Here is a 14,942-nt window from a genome sequence, read left to right as displayed (position 1 = left end):
CCTTTGATCACCTAATAGATGTAGGTTCCTTCCGGCACAGGGTTCAGTGAGGTTAATTGGTAATGACAGGTCACCAGGCACTCTTTTGAGATGCTTTTACCATTGAAAATATCAGTAGAATAAAATCCCTGTTTTACCAGTACTGATCTACACAGTCCTTGTGCCCATTCTTATTCAAAGAGTTCAGCTGAACAGAAACATCTTAATAGGTTGTATGGTTTCTCTCACAATTCTGTTGTCTAAAAAATATTAAATATATTTTTGTTGGATTATTTCTGTAAGAGAGAGAGGAAAAGTTATCTCATATAAAATTAAAATAAATTCTTATTGTGATTTTTAATAAAATAATTATTAATTATAAGAATTTTTTATCCTTGGTGTTCTAAGAAAAGAAAAAAGACATTTTACAAGCAAGCACAAACAGAATCCTGCTTCTTTTGTTCTTTGTTAATGCACTACTTATATCTTTCTTAAGATATACATATTAATTTAGTCAGTTTAATATTTTTCAAAGAAAGCTACAAACATTTTAGATCTGCCTTCATTGTGACCTGGTGAAACAATGGAAGTTTAAGAGGACTTTTATCCTGCTTTTTATATTTGCTAATCACACAGGAGGCAATTCTGTTGCCAGAAAGTATATCATGTAAGCAACTCCGTTCCCTTGAGGAGCTATGGTGTAGGGCCCACTGAATGTATTATTGAGAGGGCAAATCAGCTGAACATCCTCTATTGCCTCAGTCTAGGAGGAATTCCATGAAAGTCAAACATGAATATTTTACTGAGGAAGAGAAAGCTGGTTTGATTTGCTATAATATATTTATGAGTTAAATTTCCAAAGCTTTTTAAGACACATGTAGGTTTTTTGGGTCACACTCTGCTTTCGTTACACCAATATGCAGAAAAACTGCATTGTCTCCAGTGAGATCACAGCATATTTACATACCTGTCAATGCAATAAATGTTACCTTTAACAATTTTGGGACCATCTTCTTGATTGCTTACTCAAACTGAAATGACATTAATTCATTTCTTCAATGCCTGAAGGAAATGTAACACATAGGGTCTAAACCTTACCCCTTACAATCCAAAGGGGAAGAAAGGCCTCAGAGAGCTGGCATTTATTCTGTAATTATCTTTGTCTTGTCTGCCAACCAAATGAAAGCAAGGTGTGTTTTCACTAATTAGGTGTAGCAGAGTTTGGCTGTGCCTGGAGTTTCCCACCAGTCAAAAAGCTGCCTGACTTAGAAAGGGGCATGGGGTGAAATCCATGACAGCCATGTATAGAAAGAAGGGTCTGGAATTACTAATTGCAATGCAATTTGCAGTACAAATTAAGTAAAATTTGAAACTAAGGCTGAAGAACGCTGAGTGAAAAATATCCCTAAGTCCACCAGGTGAGCATTTTAGATCAGAAGAATGGAAATAGCTCAATTTTGTTACCTATTTTGCACTTCTTGCTTTAGCTGTGAGGTTGCAAGGAGGAATTGTCAAATTCTTAGATGTTAGTGAGTGATTTATTAGGTGTCCAAAAACAAACCTGTGAGCCACAAGATATAAAGAAAACAGGCCTCAAATGGTCAGTCCAGATTTCCTGTTAAGGTAAAGACTGTTATATTCATTAGGGAATCTAACAAAGAAAGACATTACAAGTATCAAAAACACATCTGAATCTAAAGCTGTAAAGTAGGAGTTTAAGAAATTTCAAGATGGCTGATTTGTTTAACATTTGTGTTACCTGCATGACATTGTATAATCATAGTGTCACACTCATGAATGATAACTCCGAAGATCAAACTGACCACTTTGCCTCTTGTTGACTTTCCCATCCATTGCTAATTTTGATGTTTGCCTTTGTAGGACTTTTATGTGCTTGGCATTCAAATGCATTTTCCTCTTGTGGCCTCAACTGGTATGATCCTACATGATCACACAAGGCATGAGGCAGGGCGTTTTGTTTTTGTTTCCGTGTTTTTCTTTCTGTGCTTTCACCTGCCTGCCAGAGGCTGACAGAATTTTGTCAGAGACGCCAGAAGAATTCCCAGTAGGTCAGCAGACAAACATTCAGGCACAGCAATATCCCTTACCTACTTATTAGATAATGTCTGCAGAGTGCTTCAAAATCCTTTGACAAAAAGCAGCATGAATGCGGAAAACTGCCAGAAGTATCTTTAGAATATGTGTTTGTATGTATGTGCATTAGGTGGGCATATGTGCACGCTGGAGCATATACAGATATGTAGAAACACTAAATGTATTTAGGAATTGGTAGCTGCTACATATCAGCACCTTCAGGGGACATAATGACATCCCTCCAGAATTGCAAGCAGGACTTTTTTTTTTTTTTTTTTTTTTTACTGTAGGATTGCTCTTTTCATTTTTCACAATAAAGCCAATACAGAGCTTTAGTAGGAAAGACAGAGGTTCTCATCATTTAATCCCTGAAAACTTTGGAAATAATAATAAATTGAAAAAAAACACTTGAAGAAGGAACTAGTCACCACCTTAGATGATCTTAAATGCTTAATAATAATAATAATAATAATAAAAATCTTTATCTTAATTGCTTCCTTTACTTTCATGCTCCACCTCTTAGTTGCCCAATAATGAACTGATTATGTATCTGCTCAGTAGGTGTGTATTCATATATCTGTGACCCATAGCCATCTATTCTCCTGTTTATTCTTTTTATCTACTTATTTAATTAAAGTAGACTTCAAGTGTGTAGAGGTTCCCTGAATGTGTTCTACATTTCACTCTCTGTGATCACTCCTAGTCTCATTTGTAGGATCTTTAGGATCACCCTAGTTGTTAATGAGATCTCAGATTAAAAAACGCAATGTGGATATGAGATGGCACTCTGTTCAGAACTAATACCCAACCAAGACCATCACGATTTAGAATCATAGAATCACAAGGTTGGGAAGGACCTACAAGATCATCTGCTCCAACTGTCCCATTACCATTGCTACCACAAGCTACTAAACCATATCTCATAGCTCATATCTCATTTGCTTCACTCTTGAAGAGTTACCTTAAAGAGAAGTAAAAAATAACTTTCTATTCCTTTTTATTCAGTAAAGATTGTGGTGTACGTTTCATAACCTCATGATATTTTTCATCCTCCTCTTAGAGCCAGTTGTATTCAGTAACAGATGTTGCTATGTTTCTTTTGTATCTACTTTGGAAAGTAGTCTTGCCTCCTTTGGGATGACAAGCACTTTATAAATGTAAGCTTATTGTTATTTCTTTATGAGTACCTTTGACAGTTCACTGCTGTTACCCATGGAACTTTGCCCTAGTAATAAAGCTGTTAAAGGCACACTATCAGTCACCCTTGAGAAAGTAATACAGTATTTATTGGGATAGTATCAATGTTTATCATTCTTGAATTAGTGAGATACATTACTGGTATAGTATTTTGAAGTAGAAACAGAATTGCTGGTGAAAAGATGGAGCTAACTGCAGAGTGCTGTGTACATTTGAGTTTGTAGAATTGTGGAAATACAGAGCTTCCTCTATGATGTGATAATGAGTTGTATTTTAAGGTTTGCTATATGCATATCATTTACATATAAACTTAATTCTGTGAAAATATGACACTATTCCTTCAATAAACAACGCTGGAGTGAGGTGGGAAAAAGAGCACATCTGAACATACATCACTATATTTACATGTTAAAGTTTGCAGCCTTTTCTGCAAAATCTGTGCACTTCGGTGCTCAGTCAGCTACTTGAAGAGCTGAAGAACAGAGCATCAACTTCAGCAGTTGAAACTTAAAATGAAGTAGTGAAAGACTTTTGTCTGGTTTGCTGATCAAATAATACTTATGTCTGTTTACCCAGACTGAAGCATAGTATCACAGAGAGGGAAAGAGATATGTAATAGGAACAAATATTCATAGAAACACAGAATCACAAAATCATTGAGCTTGGAAAAGGCTTCCAAGATCATCCAGTCCAATTATTCACCTACCATCAATACTTCCCCACTAAACCATGTCCATGAACACCTAAATGTTTCTTGAACACTTCCATGGACGGTGACTCCTCCACCTCCCTGGACAGCCTGTTCCAGTGCCTGACCAACTTCTCTGAATTGTCTGAATGCATTTTTCTGTATGTTCAAAGTACACTGTAGCTTTTAAGTGCTTTTATCAATTTTGCTATGCATTTCCCATTTAACATTTCCAGTGTTATCAACACAAATGCACTATAGATGAGACATCAGTATTCTAAAAGCTTTATAAACTTACAGATGCAAAGACACCCATATAAAAGGGTGATCTCTGGTCTAAATAGCTTTCAGGCTTAAAGGAAAAAAAAAAAAAAAAAAGCAGGAGGAAAAGGTTTTAAAATGACGTTTTAATAAGAATGGAAGTTAGAACCTCAAGAAAGAATTTGAAAAGGGAAAAATTACATAGTTTATCTTTGTAAGTAACATAAGAAGCAGCATGGGAGGAAGTAAGAAAATGCTTGTCTGAAAACGTAACACATAGAAGTATAAATTTATATGAGTCTGTCAAAGCTTGTTGCCAAATTCTTGATAGTGTATGAGATCATCTTTTGTCTTCATTTCTAGGATTTCTCCATATGTCATGCATACAAACTATTGTGCTTTTCCTTCTAATTAGAAAATAATGCAGAAATGTTTTTATTTGTATTGATATACATTTTTTATACAAAAACAAACAACAACAACAACAACAAAACCCAAACACTTCTTATTTCCTATTATAGAGGAAAGACTTTCCTCTGTAATAACTGTAGAATAGTTCAGTTGCTTTCAGTTGTTCTTGGGCATTTGAGGGGTGGATGCCTCAGGGGTTCGTGGAAGAATAGAATGTAATAGAAACTGGAAATAGAGAATGGCCATATAAATTGGAGAATTTAAATATATATATATATTTATATGTATATATATGAAAAAAGTGACTTCCTTTTCTTGATAACTAATTAAGAATAACTTCCAGCTGTGTTCTCAATAGGCTTTAAAATTTTAGTGAATTAAAATTCAGTTTATCCTTGTCTACTCACTTTAATCAGAATTACAGAAAAGCAATATAACAGATCAAAGTAACATGAATTATCCCATCTTAATTATCCCATCTTAACACTAAGTTCCACCTCCACTGGAAAATGGTTGCCACTATATACTGTATTCCTATACGCAGCTAAACAAAAAGACAGAGGCTGCCTGAAAATATCCTATGAATCCTTATTTAGTCATTACTAGATGTCAGAAAAGACAGCTAAATAAACTGTAACAGCAGAAAATCTAAGCGGAAATGTATTAATATCTTCCTCAGAAATGACTGGAAAGCACTGGTCTCACTGGTTTATTTATTTTATATTTTAAAAATTTTTTATAAGCCAAGGTACGTATCTTTGGAAATAGGCTTGAAGCAGACCTAATATCTACACCATTTTGAATGAAGTCCATTAGAACAGATGTAACTTCCTACAAAGAACTGATTTAAAATTATCTTCATGAACCAGTAGATCTAAAGTATCTTGAGACTGATAACATGGTAAAATGTAAAAAAATAAAAGTGTATATAATTTTCATTTTCAGTTTTATAAACTAAGAACTAGCAAGTTCCACCAGTCCAGCTTTATGATTAAAACAGTTTTAGAATATTGCACTTTTCTAATTAATGCAATGCTGTCTGGAAAGATTGCCTTTATGGTAAAAAAACATATTTTGCCAAGTCATTTTAGGTTTGGGAGGATTGTTACTTCTTAAGTAGCACTCTCTAAGAAACATCCAGATGAAAAAATTATGGCAAAGTTGTGTTTTTAAAACTGCAATTTCAGTCCAAGAGAAATAGGAACAGTACTTTTTTTAAACTTCACCACTTATTTAGTAGCTAGTTTCTTCACACTGAAAATAAAAGAGAATTAAAAAAAAAAAAAATAATACATTTGTTGTGGATTTTCACAGTCTCAACCCTTTTTCTGGTATGAAAATAATAAATCATTATTGTTCAGTTCTACTGCACAAAAAGGAAACAGTGAAGAGGAAACCACAAATTAACTGTATTAGAAAGAAATGGCAGCTGATATTGGTCCAAATATATATATATATATTCTTAGTACTGAAAGATGACTCTGCTGAGAGACTTGCTTGTTCATTGTTCTGAGGTCAGGTACAATGAAGATATGCAATGCATCATGTCTTCCCAGCCCGACAGAAATTAAACTAAGGAATTCTTCATATCTCATTGTTATTCAGACTTAGGCCACTAGAAAATGGTGTCAATTACATAGTAGGCTTCAGCTAAAATATCTGTTATACAAATACTGGACATTAAGAAATTCTTAGTACAGTAACTTTCCATCCCTTGGACAAATAACTATCCTATAGGGAGGAAAAGAAACAGCAACAACTTTGCCCCATATTGATTCTATTATAATAGAAACAATGCATGTGGATGTTATGGAAGCATTGAAGTTTTCAGGGTATATCTGGCTATATATAAATTTTAATTTAATTTATTTTTTTTAATCTTCCTATTGTTTTCATATTTACATTTTTATTCCTATTAAATCAGAGGAATTTTTTCACTACAACATGTGGTAGTTATTGGTAGCTGAAAATGTATGGGTGAAGCTAGATTGGACTGCTGTAATCCATAAAAAGTAACACAGATATTATCACTGTTAAGAAATTTATTGATACTTATCCTAGGAAATATTCCCAATTTTTTACTGTGATTCAGCTAATTAGTAGGCCTCTGAGAAACTGCAATGTCCCAAAAGTGAGGAATGAATATATATCTCACTAGGAGGCTATTTTCCTTAAAAAGTCGCTGTATCTTGGAAGTACTTTTACATAGTGCACATTGAATGTGTATAGAAAGCCTAGATGGGACAAAGACAAAGAATGGGAAATAACAAAAATGAATATGAGAATACTGGGAAATAGGAATAACAAAAAAAAGAAAAAATCAGAGATAATGAACAACGTTAATTACGAAAGTAATTTTTAGTACTGTATATACAGGAAATTTCAAATTACTTGGTTGGAAATTGCTGGGGACAGAGGCATGTAGAAATATCTCTTTTATACATTTATTCATGCCATTCAAATGTTCTCATGTTTTCATGCTCTATCTTTCATTTTAAGAATGATATTTCAGTTATTGAGTCAGAAGTCTCTATGAAGTAAATGGAGAGAGGTATGTTCTTAACAAAGAAACTTAAAATCAATCTTTGAAACACATATGGAGGATCCCAAGTGTTAAAAATGGGCCCTCTCTCACTAAATGGGGCAACTGAAGTACCAAATATAGGAGTTTTTGAAAATGTAGTTTTTAATTTAGTGTTTTGAAAATTAAAAATAGAAGAATACCATAATCAAGAAGTATAAAGTTTAACTATTACTGCTTTTTTTGCTTCCTTCAGCTGGATAGCATAAGTTTTACAGCAGCATCTCACAAAAAAAAAAAAACCCTTCTACATCTTCAAAGCAGTGAAATCTCCTTTTTTTTCCTACTTTTCCATAGAATTAGAATGAATCTGAAATGGCAAATTTTGTCATCTGGTGAAAAAACTATTAGTTAAAGAACTTTTTTTCTTGGGTTTGCCAGTGCAATTAACTGCAGAATTGGTGGATCAAGTAGGAGGAGACATAAACAATTTAGGACAGTCAAAATGAAAGGATGAACTGTAAGTATATATTTTTAACTGTTTAGTATGTAAGGACAAATAAAGTGTGTAAATAAATTGAACTTTCTTAATGTAATCATTTTGTTTTTAAATAAACCAAGCTATCAGCCAATATGAATGTCTTAAATCTTCTTTGATATTTGTCCTTCACATTTTATAATTAACAATACATTCCTTGGAGACCTTATTTTCTTCCTAGTGTAGTGAGCATAACTTCACACCAATACTATGAAGTATTTTTTTTCATTTTATCAGTAAAATTCAAGAAATTATTTCTTTGTCATTATGTTTTTCAAGAACCTTTAAAAGATCAGAATGTATTGAATGTAGATATGAATGTATTTCATTTGTTATCAAAAAAATCTTTTCCCTACCCTGAATACCTTCTTCTGATAGAATCATCTGTTAAACTAAGTTGAATACTATTAGCCTGCTTAACAGCTATTTTCATTCCTATGATAGGTTGGATGAGAAACTTTGAAGCTGAAACCAATTTTTCTCATTGAAGAGGATTTTATCACTCTCTAAAAAGCAGTTAATCACATAACATTTGATGTTTGTTACCATTTATGTTTATATAGCCTATCAAAAGCAAATTCAATCCTCAAGCAGTAATCAAATTTTACATATCACATTAATTCCCATGACATTCAGTGAGGTGTCCTGTGAACTTTAGAAGAAATTTCACTAAGATACTTTAAGTAAATTGCAAGTGAGTTCCCACATCTGGCTTGAACTCATCTATCATTCATTGTAACGTGAATAAATGAAGACATTCATCACAAAGCACGCAACAGAAATTGTGTTCTCCTATTGATATAATTAAATACTCATAGAGAGCTAAATGCATAATAGCTTCCAGATCTTTTATTTCATGCCAGAATTCAATGGCTCCATCCTCATATGTTCCTAGTCAGAATCATTGTGAACTCTCTCCAGTTTCTAAACATTTATTGCTGGTACAGTAATAATAAACATCTTGCATATATAAAATGTAATGTTGCCTAGAATTTTTCATTTTTCAAGAATGTAGATCACACTGTCTAATGGCTCTCATATGTCCAGCATGCCCATGAACAATTTGTCTTCTGAGTGGAGTGTTAATCTGACACCTCAAGGATAGAGCTGGTCTCAAGAAGACTCCAAAAAAAAATGGAATATTTCAAGTGTTGCAATAACTACTGAAAGTCCAAGTAAACTTATACTGGCATTACTCAAAGCTCTGGATTATATTACATCTGCTTTTCAGTCTTTTGTTAAAATGAGAATTATTAAAAATGCCAGATTTTTTTTTCCCTTGGTTTTGAGTATCTGCCAAAAATAATTAAGATAATTCTGTATCTTATGACATATATTGTCCAGCTCTGAACTGGATTTAGGAAAGAGGCATTCAATAACATTGCTGGTGTTGAATATGCTTGGAGAGACAAAAAGTGAGAAGGCCAATTCAAACCTACAAACATAAGTTTTTTCTTGTGTAAAGGTGAAAGTAAATACTTGTTCTGTCAAGATACTTCTTTTCTAAAACAGTGAGGGCTAGTAAAGGATGACAGTGAGGTTCCCATTTATCTTCTATTGTTCTTCAATAAATACGTTCCTCTCATTATATTAATCTGATCAAATATCTGTTTAGATCTACAGTTACCTTTTTGAAATAAATGGGCTTGTGCTTTTAAGACCACTTCATAATGACACTAAACTGAAGAACTGAATACATTTCATTATATAGATAGAAAATGATAGAAATAAAATTATGATATGGTGAAAATAAAACTAAATGAAATAGAAAAATATACACCTTTCTTGTAATATGACAAAATTATTCAGAATGAAGAAAAATTTCTCTAGACTTACCTGCATGTATTCAAAGATATACATAACTGCTTGCTTACAATAGGGCTCAAAAGCTGAGTCTGTTCATAAATCAGCTTGTGGGTCAAGGAACATAATCACTTGTATTATACTGGTTCCTGACAATGATACAGCATTTTCTATTTGAAATTTGCTGATCAAGTTGCTGCCAAAATCCTAGAAACCATAGAATCAAGTTCATAGAATCACCAAGGTTGGAAAAGACCTCCAAGATCTCTAGTCCAGCTATCCTACTCCTACCACCAATATTTCCCCACTAAAACACGTCCCTTAGTACAACATCGAAACTCTTCTTGAACACATTCAGGGATAGTGTCTGAAACATCCTCCTGGACCACTTATTCTAGTGCCTGATCACTCTTTCGAAGAAGAAAATTTTCCTAATATCCAACCCGAAATTCCTCTGGCACAACTTGAGACCATTCTACTCCTATCACTAATATCTTGATAGCAATGAAATGAGAAATAAGCTGCAATACTGACTCACTAAACGTTAGATGGTCAAATTCTAGAAACACTATCTCAGTTAAAGGGCATATCATACGGTTTATTCTTTACATCCGGTTTGGAATGTGAAGAGTTACTGCCCCAAAAATGTCAGTTTATCCTCACTGATTATGAAAACGGCCTGAAGTGGTCAGCTAAGATGTAGGTGCTTACCTAACACTAAATGGCTCTTGCCTTGCTTCTCCTTAGTGCTAAGCAACAATAAGCACATGATAAACATTGACTGTTTAAGTGCTATCCTTAGGGAACATTTCTGTATGACTTTCTTATTGATTGAAAGAAAGGGAAAATACAAATTGTGCTTTAGTTACACCAAAAATTCAACATTCAATACAGAAAATCCATCTTCCAGACTTGAGACATTTCTACTTTTTAGATTCAGTACAACAATACCAGTGCTGGCATAGCAAGAAATAGATGGATGGAGTGTAACTGTGCAAGTTTTGTTTTTATGGGGAGGTTAATTCATTTTATGAGGACATAATATTGTAGATGTTGGATTCTGATCATGAAGAAGGTCATGCATGCAAAGGAAGTTTTCTTCCCCTTCTCCAGACCATGCATTATTTTTTCAACAGAACTCCAGAGTCGAAATTCTAAAACTGATTAATCAATGGAACATAGACATTTAGAAGCTTAAGTTTCTGTTGAAAATAAAAACTGTATTATGAGAGCCAGGTCAGTTGTTGTTTAAAGTGTTAATTGAAATAAATTCTCACTAATCATCCATGAAAAAGTTTGAAATTAATTTAAACCTGAGATCCTGGCTCCAGGACTTCAATGGCAAAACTGTTCCCTGATGATTTGCAAATGTGTATTTTTTAGATTGTTTCAGAACACTTTGCATGTTTCTATCTTGGATATGTCATTTTATTTCATCATCCTTTTCTTGCCAAGAAGTCCATTGTTTAGCTAAGAAAAGGAGTTTATTTGAAGCTCAGATTTTTCTGCTATGAAAGAGTGGTTTGATATAAAAATCTTACTTATGTACTTTTTTTTTTTTTTTGTAGGATCTGCACACTTTTAATTCATATATCTCTAATTAAAATAAATAGATTTTAATCACACTTTTACTGTGTAATGATTTCTTTCAATAAAATAACATGTATTGCTACCAAATAAATTGTTAAAACATTTTGTAGTGATGTTTTTATTCATACATGAATTCTGCTTTTAATTTATCTAGTTATAGAGATCTTTATTTGGCCCTCTTTTTACAAACTTTTTTTTTTTGTTTTCTGTGTCCTTCTTTGCTTTGTATGCCTGTGTCTTTAGTATGTTCTAGTAGCAAAGATCTAAAGAAATGACAAAGTTTGAAACTCCACTAAGATGTCGCATAAATTATCCAACAGTAGCTGCAACACTTGGAAAAAATCAAGTATCTCTTATAAATTACACATTAATACCATTTATGTTATAGTATCATTCTTGGAATATCATTTATTTATTATGATCCAACATAACCAACAAGCAATATCTTGGGTACTCTTGAATCTCAGAAGACGAACGTACACAGAAAAATTAGGTGTGCATAGAGTAATTATATATTCTTTTGACTTTGGGAGAGGCTGAATCATTCTCACCAGCTTAAAAAATTATGTTTGATGATAGTTGTTCAAGTACTTTGGGTATATGCTTTTGTCAGACAGACTCAGAAATCTTTTCCATTAAAGACACCTGGTCACGCAGAGTGGCTGCAACTACCTGAGATGACTAGAGTGTAAATTAACTGAATGTAAACTCCTCTTTTTTTTTTTTTTCCTTCCTTTTACTCATTCAGTATATAGCAATTATGTGAAATCCTCAATAATTTTCATATCACACACCAGCTACAGTATCTATGCCAGGTAAAATGTCTTCAGGATGTTTAAAGTTTTATACATCATTCATTTCTGCATATTTCTAGAAAACTGTGACCAATCCTTGAAGAGTAAAATTGGCAGTTAGTGATGTGTAATGCTGTAGAGACATGTTACTCCTTATGCCCCTGATTTAATACATTATTTGATGATATTGCAAGCGATTTACGCAGATGTCCCTTCATATTCTCGTTACTGAAGAAGAAAAAGAATGATTTGCCTAGCTTTCCCAAATTCATATAAATAAATAAATATTGGTTATCTTTATAGTAATTCCTTTTCTAATATGCTGCTTTATAAACCAGAAATATAAAGCTACCAAATTTTTAATTATTATTCATTCTAGTAGTGGCATGTCAGCACCTAACTTGAAGATCTGAAAGATTTGTTTGTTTCTTTGACATGCTTTTTTGCCTTTTTTTTTTTGTGTGTGTGTGTGTGTGCGTTTTGTTTGTTTGTTTGTTTGTTTTGTTTTCTGATGGGATGCTAATTTCAGAATCAGAGAGTTTACAAGAAGAATAAATGTATAATGTTAAGACAATATAGAAAAGACATTGAGGTGCTGGAACAGGTTTAAAGAAGGGCAGCAAGGCTTGTGAAGGGCTTGGAGAATATGCCCTATGAGAAGAGACTGAAGGAACTGGGGCTGTTCAGACTGGGGAAGAGGATGCAGGGGGAAGACCTTATTGCTCTCTTCCAACATCTGAAAGGTGCTTACAGCGAGAGTGCGGTTGGTCTCTTCTCATTGGTGACAGGTGACAAGACGAGGGGAAATGGCCAAGTTGTGCCAGGGTAAGTTCAGGAAACACTTCTTTACAGAAAGGGCTGTTAAGCACTGGAATAGGCTCCCCAGAGAGGTGGTTGAGCCACCATCCCTGGATGTGTTTAAAAACTGTTTGGATGTGGTGCCCAGGGGCATGATTTAGCAGAGGGTTGCTAGTTAGGGTAGTATGGTTAGGTGGCAGTTGGACTTGATAATCTTTAAGGTCCTTTCCAACCTGAGCATATCTATGATTCTATGACAAGCTCCAGCACAAAATGTACAATGCTATCTGTGCTTTAACAATTACATGTTTTTGGTCCTTTTGAAGCTGCAATTTTAATTTTGACCAAGGGATTACTAAGAAATGCAGCTTCTCACCCAAAAAGCTTGATTTTTTTTTTTTTTTTTTTTTTTTAATAGAGTACTGAATCCTTTGTTGTTGTTTCTTTTTTAATAGGGGGAAAAAAGTCTTTGATTCTTTTTAATATTTCAGAATGATGTTTAGAAGTAATAAATAAGTAAATATGTATTTAAAAGTTTTCTTCTAGTTATATTGGTTGCTAGTCACATTTATGATTATGACATTCTACAAATTACGGTAACTCATCACTAAAATATGTGATAATTAATATAGTATGTTTTTCTTAATTCTAAAATCCTGAGTGCTTTATGTCTTTCAATATCAGTAGATGTATTCAGTTACCTTTTAATGTTCACAGTGAAGGAGTCTGTGGTGAGAGTAGTAACCAGTGGTTACTAATTAGTATTTATTAAGTTTCAAAATATTTATAGTCAATGGAAAGAAATGAACACTTGGAGGAAGAAATCCGTATATCTTAAGTTACATATTTATTCTTCATCAAAATGATTCAAGCCCTACATATCTATTTCTGTGTTTTGGTTGTAAAATCTGCACAAAAATCCTACATACACATGATGCATGCTACATGTACCATGTACACAGTAATAATCTATCTAAGACAACAGAATAGTGTCTGTCTTTCGATGAATAACGTGTAAGTATAGTCTTTTTTTTTTTTTCTATAATTAAATAGCATTGGTTTTGAATATCTTTACTAATTTAGGTACTTTAAATTCTTATAGAATTGAAGAAAATCTACTTTTATTTATACAAAAAATATTTCAACAATTTCTTCATTTTCCAAAATCTTTCTAAACTAAAATTCAAAGATTAACAGAAATATCACTTTTTAAGTTGTTATGGCAGTGTAAGTAAATGAATTTTTTCTTACAAGAAGTATTTTGATTTTGCTATTTCTGTATGTTTAAATTTGCAGGACAACGGGAAATGGTTTTAAGTTGAGGGAGGGTAGATTTAGTTTGGATGTCAGGGGGAAATTCTTTACACAGAGAGTGGTGAGGTGCTGGAACAGGCTGGAATGAGAGAGGTTGTGGATGCCCTGTCCCTGGAGGTGTTCAAGGCCAGGTTGGATGGGGCCCTGAGCAGTCTGGTCTAGTATTGAATGTGAGGGTTGGTGGCCCTGCATGTGGCAGGGGTTTGGAGATTCGTGATCCTTGAGGTCCCTTCCAACCCTTGCCATTCTGTGATTCTGTGATTCTGTTTGCTTAATCTATTTGGCATTACCACTGCAAATATTTTTCAAAAATTACGGTCCAGCAAATAATGATAATAAACAATTTGGGAATATTAATAAAGTTGTATTTTAATTTAGTTTGAGCAATGTACCTGAAGAAGCTAAAATTTCTATTATTAGAAACATACACAACAAGAAATTCATGAATTAATTATGCTTCAAATGACTATTCCATGTTACTGTGTTCTGCGTACTGATTTAAAGATACTTTGATATGAGTTCTACTGGTATATTCTAAAACTACTTATAAAACTTCCAGAGAAATACACCATTACCTAGACAACTGAGAAATGGACTGCACTTGCAATACATATGTATGTTTTCATTTAAAAAAACTGTTCAAAATCTTCAAATTTCTGAAATGCTCATTCAAGCATTTGCTCTGCACTGAAGAACCTGCAAACCCCACGAGTTCCTAGCCCTCTTCACTCTTAAGACTACTGTATTTCATTTAGCCTCATTATTTTCAATTACAGGGCGTAAAATGGATTTCCAGCATGACACATGGGGAGTAATGGACACTGCTCCTATAACTTGTGTATGTACAAAGGGCACATAAGTGCTATTTGCCTGGATGTTACACTACAAAGACTGATGTTGGTGGGATCTCTTATGTCAGAATAGCTGGTAAGCTTCAGAATTATCTTTGCATTT

This window comes from Tetrao urogallus, assembly GCF_951394365.1.
Source record: "Tetrao urogallus genome assembly, chromosome: 1".
In the NCBI taxonomy this organism is placed as follows: Eukaryota; Metazoa; Chordata; class Aves; order Galliformes; family Phasianidae; genus Tetrao; species Tetrao urogallus.
The sequence above is the reverse complement of the archived record's forward strand: the minus strand, read 5'-3'. Positions refer to the sequence as shown.